Consider the following 11897-nt stretch of genomic DNA (forward strand, 5'->3'; position numbering starts at 1 on the left):
TACGCAGACAGGCAAGCAGAAAATACAGACTTACAGTGACACTGGCAGATAATACGCAGACAGGCAAGCAGAAAATACAGACTTACAGTGACACTGGCAGATAATACGCAGACAGGCAAGCAGAAAATACAGAGACTTACAGTGACACTGGCAGATAATACGCAGACAGGCAAGCAGAAAATACAGAGACTTACAGTGACACTGGCAGATAATACGCAGACAGGCAAGCAGAAAATACAGACTTACAGTGACACTGGCAGATAATACGCAGACAGGCAAGCAGAAAATACAGAGACTTCCAGTGACACGGACAGATAGTACGCAGACAGACAAGCAGAAAATACAGAGACTTACAGTGACACTGGCAGATAATACGCAGACAGGCAAGCAGAAAATACAGAGACTTCCAGTGACACGGACAGATAGTACGCAGACAGACAAGCAGAAAATACAGAGACTTACAGTGACACTGGCAGATAATACGCAGACAGGCAAGCAAAAAATACAGAGACTTGAAGAGACACGGGCAGATATTATTACGTAGACTGGCAAGCAGAAAATACAGAGACTTACAGTGACACGGACACAGATAGTAAGCAGACACAAAGGCACGTGCGCACCGTTCAGATTGCAAGTCATGCAGCAAACTCTGAATAAATGTGTAAATTTATTTGTCAATTTGTCTTGGTTCTTCTTCTTGTTCAACTTCTTCTGTGTTCATAGGTTGAAATTCCAATGTACACTCGTGTTTTTTGGCACGAGTGTGACGAGTGTGATTTTACGTGCAAGGCCGTTTTTACCCCGCCATCTAGGCAGCCATACGCCGCTTTCGCCAGGGGATGCATGTTTGCTATTTTCGTGTTTCTATAAACAACAGAACTTTCTATTTTTTAACTCTTAAAATTTCGGGATCTTTCCAGTGCGCAAGTTTGTCTTGTGCTTGCATGTACACACGAAGGGGGGTAAACACAAGCAGGTCTGCACATAAGATGACCTGGGAGATCGGAAAAATCACCACCCTTAACCCACCTGGCGCGGCAGGGATTCGAACCCACAACCTTCTGCTTGCGAGGCCGGCGTCTTATCACTATGCCACTGCGCCCGTCGTCTAGGTTATGTACGCCGAGGCGTGCACTGCGCCCGTCGACTAGGTTATGTACGCCAAGGCGTGCACTGCGCCCGTCGTCTAGGTTATGTACGCCAAGGCGTGCACTGCGCCCGTCGTCTAGGTTATGTACGCCAAGGCGTGCACTGCGCCCGTCGTCTAGGTTATGTACGCCAAGGCGTGCACTGCGCCCGTCGTCGGGTTATGTACGCCAAGGCGTGCACTGCGCCCGTCGTCTAGGTTATGTACGCCAAGGCGTGCACTGCGCCCGTCGTCTAGGTTATGAACGCCAAGGCGTGCACTGCGCCCGTCGTCTAGGTTATGTACGCCAAGGCGTGCACTGCGCCCGTCGTCTAGGTTATGTACGCCAAGGCGTGCACCGCGCCCGTCGTCTAGGTTATGTACGCCAAGGCGTGCACTGCGCCCGTCGTCTAGGTTATGTACGCCAAGGCGTGCACTGCGCCAGTCGTCTAGGTTATGTACGCCAAGGCGTGCACTGCGCCCGTCGTCTAGGTTATGTACGCCCGTCGTCTAGGTTATGTACGCCAAGGCGTGCACTGCGCCCGTCGTCTAGGTTATGTACGCCCGTCGTCTAGGTTATGTACGCCAAGGCGTGCACTGCGCCCGTCGTCTAGGTTATGTACGCCAAGGCGTGCACGCGCGCGTGTTTTTGGTCTGCACTTCTCCTTTTTACACACCTCAACAAAATGTAATTCCGCAGCCTCCAACCGCCCCCTCCACCAAAACCGGTTATTCCTTCCATGCGAAAATCTTCTCAACAATCAAAGCATTCAGCAGCAGACGGAGAAGAGTGATGCTTCATGGCCACAAGACACTCTGTCTAGTGTTCTCTTTTCTGAGGCTTATTCATTCTTGCAAAACACTCAGTACGGAGTGTAACACATTGCTATGCTTGATAGCAAAATCTTGATAATGTTCACATTTGGCCTCACACCATTACATCAACTTCAACATCAACTTTTACCGTATCGTACATCATTATATTTTTCAACTCATCACCAGCATCTGCGCTTCGAGTGTGCAGCCGCAACGAGAGACACACACACTCACACACACAAACACACACACACACACACACACACGCACACACCGGCACACACACACACAAACACATACACACACAGACTGAGAGCTCTAAGCCGTCCGTGTGTGTGTATGTGTGTGTGCGCGTGCGCGTGTGTGCGTGTCAGTGTGTGTGCGACGGTGCCATGTGTATGTGTCTCTCCCCCGCCTCTCTCTCTCTCTCTCTCTCTCTCTCTCTCTCTCTCTCTCTCTCTCTCTCACACTCTCTCTTTTTCATCTTGACTAAAATGTTTTAACATAGAGGGGGAATCGAGACGAGGGTCGTGATGTATGTGTGTGTGTTTGTGTGTGTGTCTGTGTGTGTGTGTGTTTGTGTGTGTGTGTGTGTGTGTGTGTGTCTGTCTGTGCGCGTGTGTGTGTAGAGCGATTCAGAGTAAACTACTGGAGCGATCTTTATGAAATTTTACATGAGAGTTCCTGGGTATGATATCCCCAAACGTTGTTTTCATTTTTTGGATAAATGTCTTTGATGGCGTCATATCCGGCTTTTTGTAAAAGTTGAGGCGGCACAAGTGTCACACCCTCATTTTTCAATCAATTTAATTGGAATTTTCGCCAAGCAATCTTCGACAAAGGCCGGACTTTGGTATTGCATTTCAGATTAGAGGCTTAAAAATTAATTAATGATTTTGGTCATTAAAAATCGGAAAATTGTAATTAAAATAATTTTAAAATAAAACGATCCAAAATTACGTTCATTTTGTTCTTCATCATTTTCTGATTCCAAAAACATATAAATATGTTATATTCGGATTAAAAACAAACTCTGAAAATTAAAAAATATAAACATTATGATGAAAATAAAATTTCCGAAATCGATTTAAAAACAAATTAATCTTATTCGTTGTTGGTTCCTGATTCCAAAAACATATAGATATGATATGTTTGGATTAAAAACACGCTCAGAAAGTTTAAACGAAGAGAGGTACAGAAAAGCGTGCTATATGCAGCACAGCGAAACCACTACCGCGCTGAACAGGCTCGTCAGTTTCACTCCGTTTTGCACAAGCGGCGGACTACTGTCATTGTGAAAAAATGCAGTGCGTTCAGTTTCATTCTGTGAGTTCCATAGCTTGACTAAATGTAGTAATTTCGCCTTACGCGACTTGTTTCTCTCTCTGTATGTCAGTGTTAATTAACTTACAACGTGACGAGGTGTGGCTGAATCAGTTACTCGGTTCACTTTAACTCTCCAACATTGACTTGTCTGGATCAGTGTGATTCTCAAACATTCCATTATCATCTATATATCCAAATATTCAGGTTTGTAAAGTTTAACTTTACTGCAATTAGTGATCGACGTGGGCCACGGTCACAGTTTACACTCATTCCCAAACTTACGCAGCTTGCAACTTCAAATTGAGGCTCAAAGCAAAAAGAGGGCAACACTTTCACCTGGCCGCATTTCGTTTCTCTGGTTCCAGACTGGGCTGTGCAGGGTGCAGACTGGCCAGTCAGTGTTTACCTGTGTACAGGTACAGCGCCATACCGGACTCACGTGCCATTAATAGGCATTCCTATCACCACACCACAGCTCGGGCAGGGTGCGCTGAATATTGAGAATAAATACCTCTCTCTTACGCTTTCTCCTTCTATTTTTCTCCGTCTGTCTGTCTGTCTGTCTCTCTCTCTCTCTTCTCTCTCTCTCTCTCTCTCTCTCTCTCTCTCTCTCTCTCTCTCTCTCTCTCTCTCTCTCTCTCTCTCTTAGTCTCTTTCTCACGTTTTATCTGTCTGTCTGTCTGTCTCTCTGTGTCTCTCTCTGTCTCTCTCTCTCTGTCTCTCTCTCAGTCTGTCTGCCCCTCTCTCTCTGTCTCTCTGTCGCTGTCTCTGTCTCTCTCCCTCTGTCTGTGAGAGTACCTTTTCATACTCTAGAAAAGTCTCCCATGTGGTACTAGCCTGACACGTCACTAAGTTGTAAATCTACAATTCCGTAAACCCACTCAAAACTCGAACCCGGGGCTATGCCAAACACCTGATTGTCCACTAAAATCTCTTCTCTTCGCTGATCTTGCTAAGAGGTTATTACAACAAGAACAAGAAGAACAAGAAGAAGAAGAAGAAGAAGAAGAAGAACAACAACAACAACAACAACAACAACAACAACAACAACAACAACACTTTATCCTTAGATTTGTCTAATAAAGTCCTATTGTCGATCGCAATCACCAATTTTGTTCCAACCGACAGTTTGTCTTCATTATTTGTGTATCGAATTTTGAATTTGCGAACCTCCAACCAGTGATACAAGCAAGATGATTTACAAAGCTAACAACGCAACAACAAGAAACAAGTCTTCCATCTATCCACACATCTCCATAAACTGCGACGTAACATTAAAATTATCAAAGCAACAACATCAACAACACTACCAGCCGGTCAGACCTCCGCCATGATTGTGTCTGCATGCTGTGACCACTGATGTATTTTGCTGTAAGTCTATATAGTTAATATATATAGATATAACTCAATGGCTGTGACCGTGCTGGGTCATAACCCTTATCTTATTTTTCATCTCGTTTTTTTTAATAGCAACTCCATTCCGCATGTCACACAGACCCGTTTTCCACGTATATTGTCATGACAACACCTGTTTCACCTGAGACAACTGTAGCAGATGTAATATATTCCGTATATTGACCGTAACCACAACGCGACATTTGCCGCCTGCGACGACATTCATTCATTATCATCCCTGTACATGGCGGTTAACATCAATAGCCATCTGTTGCTCCTGGCATTCACATTTGACCTTATTAGGTAGTCAATGAATTATAGAACACTGTTGCTTAGGGAAATTTGTTGTGGTGAGAAATCGACACCATCCTAAGCTAGTAGTGACCTATTCTGTCTGAATGTTATTGACATAGTTACGCAATATTTAAATCCGGTCTACTGCCAGCAGGCATAGAAACCGTTAACAAGGAATGCGTTTGACATTTTTGTAAAAGATTTTTTTCAATGGTAAAATACACGTGTTGTTTTGAGTGATTCCATTTTTAAAAAAAAGTCAATGACTTCCAGAAGTTTCTGTGAATTGACAACATCCTAAGCTAGTAGTATATATGCTATCCTGTCACACGATTAGGAAATTTCTTGTCATGAGAAATTGACAACATGCTAAGCTTACTGGTAATTCAGCTATCCTGTCTGATTGCCCATACTTTCAAGGGAATAATACACGTGTTGTTATTAAAAAATGATACAGGAAAATGAATTTAGAGTGAACGTGGGGTTTTAGTTTCGGTTTTTTTCCTCAGAGTGGAAATTGGTGGTGATCCTTGTGAAGGTGTTGGTTGAAACAGTACTGTGTATTGTTTCCATTATGACACATTTAAACAACGCAGCTTAGTTCTTGTTTTGTATGTGTGTTTTTTTATTGTCTCATTGTCATGTGTATGTCCCCTGAAAACAGTGTCAGCTTTAGTGAGCAGAAGACAATCATCAAGGCATTGATGAGGCCAAGGACAAACAGAGATGACTACCACACAATGTCCAGAGAGCAGCAAGTCAACCTCATCAGGCTGCGTACTGGCCACAACAGGCTCAATGCTCACATGAACCGAAAGTTCACGCTGGCGCCATCACCAACCTGTGCCTGCGGTCAAGAAGACCAAACAGCGGAACACATCTTACAGCGATGTCCCTTACTAGATGAGGAACGAAAAGAAGTGTGGCCGTCACCAATTCCCTTGCAGACCAAACTATACGGCAGTCGACAGGAGTTGGAGAAAACGACAACATTTATCACCAGTGCTGGATTGATCGTGTAACCTCTGCGAACGCCAAGAAGAAGAAGAAGATGTGTATGTCCGTCCATTTAAACGACTATTATTTGGCACACTATTAAAATTTTTCATTCGTCTCTGATTATAAACACTCTGGACTCTACTTATTCATCTTGTTTTCGTGTGGTTTGTTTTATTTTGTTTTTTCTTTTTCTTTTTGCTAAAGGCAGCGTTCAAAACGTTACTTCCGGTTCATTTGTCTCTCTTAGCCTCCCCTCCAAAAAACAAGTAGCGAGTTTATCCTTACCACTGTACACAGATGGTGCCTTATTGATTGACGTACAACTTAGTTATCTCCACTCCAGTCTTACCTCTAAAAAACCCACAGATCCTTCAAAACCACAAAGTGTGTTGATTCTCTGAAAACAGCTCCAACACAGCTGTTCCCAACCTTTCCCTTTTCTCCATTGGCCTCAATAAAGCCGTACAGTAATGCGATTTGTCCATTACTAGACCGACTCTCGACGGTACCCTATCAGTTGCTGTTTGGCATCCATCTCTCTGGAACCAGTCTGAGACTGGCCTGAAGCCAAACCAAGCAGAAGTATCCAGAGAGTGAGGAGAGTGAGTTTAACAAGATCGATACACTGCACTGCCTTTGATTCGATCAAAAGCCGCCCACTGCATCAATAGACTGGCAAAAGCTCCACCCGATTTTGTACCACTTAAGCTAAGCAAAGATCTGTTTGTTCTGTGCGGTTCAGCCGTTCAGGAATACACTTCCTTCAAACTGTTTTACCGAAAATATGTAGACAAATTAATAATTGGTTTACCGTGAGGTTATATGAATAAAACCGACTGATGAAGTGAAGCGCAACAACAGCAAATTACCTGGCAATCCGAGGATGACGAGGCTTGTAGTACAAATTCCCACGAGAGCTCAATGAGGCATAGTTGCTGTTTTGTGTCTTGGCGTCCAAGCGCTAATAACAGCACAGCACCAACGGTTCCTTGACTCAGGCTTCGTTACACACGGCACTGCCGTTATGCTTCCTGCCGACCCATCCCACTGCCAATCAGTCTTCCTACCTGGCGGCTAGGTAAGCTTTCCGCTCACTTTCTGCTTCAGTCACTACCATCACACCAGCGTTTCCTGCTATCTCACGCTGCTACGATAGTCAGTCGTCGTCGCTGCTCTTGGTGGTGTTGCTGCTGTTGCTGTTCGGCCATCCCTCGCCGTAGCCACAGAGGTAAATGTGGTAGTGAGGGTGCTACACGTTCATTGATCTCCGCACAACCACGACTCCCACGGGCACAATCATACCATGTCTCTGTCTCGAGATCTACCTCTATGGGCTTCCGCGGCGAATCGGGTTTGGTTTTTCGCTGTGCATCCGTGCCGCAAGCACCTGCTGCTGCTGCTGCGTCAGTGCTGTACGGCGATGGCGGTGCTGCATTCAGAGCCACTGCAGCCGAGGTTGTTGCTGTGGTAGCGAAGCCGGTGGCTGCGCGGTCTGTGGCGTAGATAACAGCGGGTAGCTAGACGCGCGTGCGAGCGATGTATGTGAGCTATGTGTGGGTCGCGTGGGGTCGATAGTCAAGATGTTTGCGGCGTGTGTGTGCCGTGCGTGCTTCACGTGCTCGCTGTGACGCTGGAAGACTCCACTGCCAACCCATAACTGTCACTTTGTCACCGTTCTTGTCGGGGCTCGTTAACCTGCCTCGCACAGCGTGGCATGGGAGGGAGCGGGAGAGGGGACGATCATGTGTGAAAAAAAGAGCAGAAAACAATTTAATTAAAGAATTAAAAGAAAATTGTAATAAAAAAAAATTAATAAAGAAATACAACTTTGCTGCGTGGATAAATTACGGGCAGAAAGTATTTCTGCCGACAATAAATCGTTTTAAATCGCTCGAGTAGGCTAAAAATGGTAGCACAACACAATCACGAATCAAAGCTCAGTGGCTCCAGACACCTCTGGTTCTTTTCATTCAGAGTTTTAAAACCCAAATTAACCCGATCAACTGATTTTTAAGTTTCGAAGCTAAAATAAAATTCCATAATCCGAACTGGGTCAAATATTTTTTTACCAAAATGTAAAACCATTTGATCGAAAAAATGAGATCGTCACAGTGCCGACAGAACTTCTTTTTATATTTAGTCAAGTTTTGACTAAATATTTTAACATCGAGGGGGAATCGAAACGAGGGTCGTGGTGTATGTGCGTGTGTCTGTGTGTGTGTCTGTGTGTCTGTGTGTGTGTGTAGAGCGATTCACACTAAACTACTAGACTGATCTTTATGAAATTTGACATGAGAGTTCCTGGGTATGAAATCCCCGAACGTTTTTTTCATTTTTTTGATAAATGTCTTTGATGACGTCATATCCGGCTTTTCGTGAAAGTTGAGGCGGCACTGTCACGCCCTCATTTTTCAACCAAATCGGTTGAAATTTTGGTCAAGTAATCTTCGACAAAGCCCGGACTTCGGTATTGCATTTCAGCTTGGTGGCTTAAAAATTAATTAATGACTTTGGTCATTAAAAATCAGAAAATTGTAAAAAAAAATAAAAATTTATAAAACGATCCAAACTTACGTTTATCTTATTTTCCATCATTTGCTGATTCCAAAAACATATAAATATGTTATATTCGGATTAAAAACAAGCTCTGAAAATTAAATATATAAAAATTATTATCAACATTAAATTGTCGAAATCAATTTAAAAACACTTTCATCTTATTCCTTGTCGGTTCCTGATTCAAAAAAACATATAGATATGATATGTTTGGATTAAAAACACGCCCAGAAAGTTAAAACAAAGAGAGGTACAGAAAAGCGTGCTATCCTTCTTAGCGCAACTACTACCCCGCTCTTCTTGTCAATTTCACTGCCTTTGCCATGAGCGGTGGACTGACGATGCTACGAGTATACGATCTTGCTGACAAAATGGCATTGCGTTCAGTTTCATTCTGTGAGTTCGACAGCTACTTGACTAAATATTGTATTTTCGCCTTACGCGACTTGTTTTTTTTTACACGGACATCCAAGGCTTTTTTTTTAGAAGAACAAAAACAACAAGTCGCGTAAGGCGAAAATACAACATTTAGTCAAGATGTCGAACTCACAGAATGAAACTGAACGCAATGCAATTTTTCAGCAAGACCGTATACTCGTAGCATCGTCAGTCCACCGCTCGTGGAAAAGGCAGTGAAATTGACAAGAAGAGCGGGGTAGTAGTTGCGCTGAGAAGGATAGCACGCTTTTCTGTACCTCTCTTCGTTTTAACTTTCTGAGCGTGTTTTTAATCCAAACATATCATATCTATATGTTTTTGGAATCAGGAACCGACAAGGAATAAGATGAAAGTGTTTTTAAATTGATTTCGAAAATTTAATTTTGATCATAATTTTTATATTTTTAATTTTCAGAGCTTGTTTTTAATCCCAATATAACATATTTATATGTTTTTGGAATCAGAAAATGATGAAGAATAAGATGAACGTAAATTTGGATCGTTTTATATAAAAAAAATTCTAATTACAATTTTCAGATTTTTAATGACCAAAGTCATTAATTAATTTTTAAGCCACCAAGCTGAAATGCAATACCGAAGTCCGGCCTTTGACGAAGATTGCTTGGCCAAAATTTCAATCAATTTGATTGAAAAATGAAGGTGTGACAGTGCCGCATCAACTTTTACAAAAAGCCGGATATGACGTCATCAAAGGTATTTATCGAAAAAAAGAAAAAAACATCCGGGGATATCATTCCCAGGAACTCTCATGTAAAATTTCATTAAGATCGGTCCAGTATTTTATCCTAAATCGCTCTTCACACACACACACACACGCACAGACACACATACACACACACACACACACACACACACACACACACACACACACACACACACACACACACACACACATACACCACGAAAGAAGAAGAAAAAAAATGATAAGAAACAAGTCGCGTAAGGCGAAATAACAACGTTTAGTCAAGCTGTCGATCACGAACTCACAGAATGAAACTGAACGCACTGCTTTTTTCACCAAGACCACATACTCGTAGTTTCGTCAGTCAACCGCTCGTGTCAAAGGCAGTGAAATCGACAAGCCATGCAGAATAGTGCGGTAGTGGTCGCGCTGAGCAGGATAACACGCTTTTCTCTATGTCTATTCTTTTTAACTCAGGGACGGACGAGGGGGGGGGGGGGGGGGGGGGGGGGCACAGGCCCCCCGAAAAAAAAAAGAAAAAAAAAAGAAGAATTTTTTTTTTTCTATGCTGATTCTATGACCATTTCTAAGTTCAAATGGCACCAGATGGCACCATTTTGCTTCTTTGGGCAAAAAGGATTTCCGGGGGGGGCATGCCCCTGGACCCCCCTAGCAAATTCGGGCGCTTCGCGCCCATCACATTCACTTTCGATTCAAAGTGCCCCCCCCCTTACAAAGCAACTGATCCGCCCCTGTAACTTACTGAGTTTGTTTTTAATCCAAACATATCATATGTATATATATGTTTTTGGAATCAGGGACCGACAAGGAATAAGATGAAATTGTTTTTAAATCGATTACGGAAAATTAATTTTATCATAATTTTCATATTTTTAATTTTCAGAGCTTGTTTGTAATCCATATATAACATATGTATATGTTTTTGGAATCAGAAAATGACGAAGAATAAGAAGACATTATTTTTGGATCGTTTAATAAAAAAATTATTTTAATTACAAGTTTCCGATGTTTAATGACCAAACTCATTCATTAGTTTTTAAGCCACCAAGCTTGCTTGGCCAAAATGTCAATCAATTTGATTGAAAAATGAGGGTGTGACAGTGCCGCCTCAACTTTTACAAAAAGCCGGATATGACGTCATCAAAAGTATTTATCGAAAAAAAGAAAAAAACAAACATCCGGGGATATCATTCCCAGGAACTCTCATGTCAAATTTCATAAAGATCGGTCTAGTAGTTTAGTCTGAATCGCTCTACACACACACACGCACAGACAGACAGACAGACACACACACACACACACACACACACACACACACACACACACACACACACACACACACACACACACACACATACACCACGACCCTCGTCTCGATTCCCCCTCTATGTTAAAACATTTAGTCAAAACTTGCTAGCCGAAAACCGTAAACCGAGACGGGTCGGTCTCGGCGAAGCATGAGAATATAGGACCTAATTTGGATAAACTGATTTCTAAACAACGAAGTGACTGTGGTAAGATGAACAAAGTTAAAAAAAACAAAGGATTACTGTACTCACCGATACAAAGACGACACAAGACGATATCGAATTTTCGCTTCTGGAAGCTTCATCAGGAAAAACAAGAACACAAAAGACAACAAAAACACGGAACGAACAAGGTTTGAAAGAAAATGGAGGGGAAACACGCAAAAAGGGGAAGGAACTCTAGGAACGGAAATGTTTTTTTTATTTTTAACTCTGAACACATTTTCCGGGTACACATAACAGGCTATGTATTATTGCCGGGATTCACAAAATGATAAAGAATACAATGCAATGAGTCTTAAATCTGTTATTGCTATTTCGTTTTTGACCAGATTTTTAATGAATAAATTCACTTCCAAGTTGAAATGCAATAGCATGGGCATAGTCAGGACCGGATCAAAGACTGTTTGACCAAAGGTCAACTTATTTGATTTAAAAAAAATGCGGTCACCACTGACAAGGCGGCCTTTACAAGCAACAACAACAACAACAACAACAGCACAAAGCCGGATATGACGTCACCAAATACATATTTGTTTAAACTACAATAAAAACGTATACCGGCGTCGTATGTGCGGATAATATCTGGATGAAATCGGGCATATGGAAAGTTTTATCAAAATCTTTCGGGTAGTTTTCCGGTAACACACACACACACACTCACACACACTCATACACACATACACCCATAGGCCTA

This window comes from Littorina saxatilis, linkage group LG4 (assembly GCF_037325665.1).
Source record: "Littorina saxatilis isolate snail1 linkage group LG4, US_GU_Lsax_2.0, whole genome shotgun sequence".
NCBI lineage: Eukaryota > Metazoa > Mollusca > Gastropoda > Littorinimorpha > Littorinidae > Littorina > Littorina saxatilis.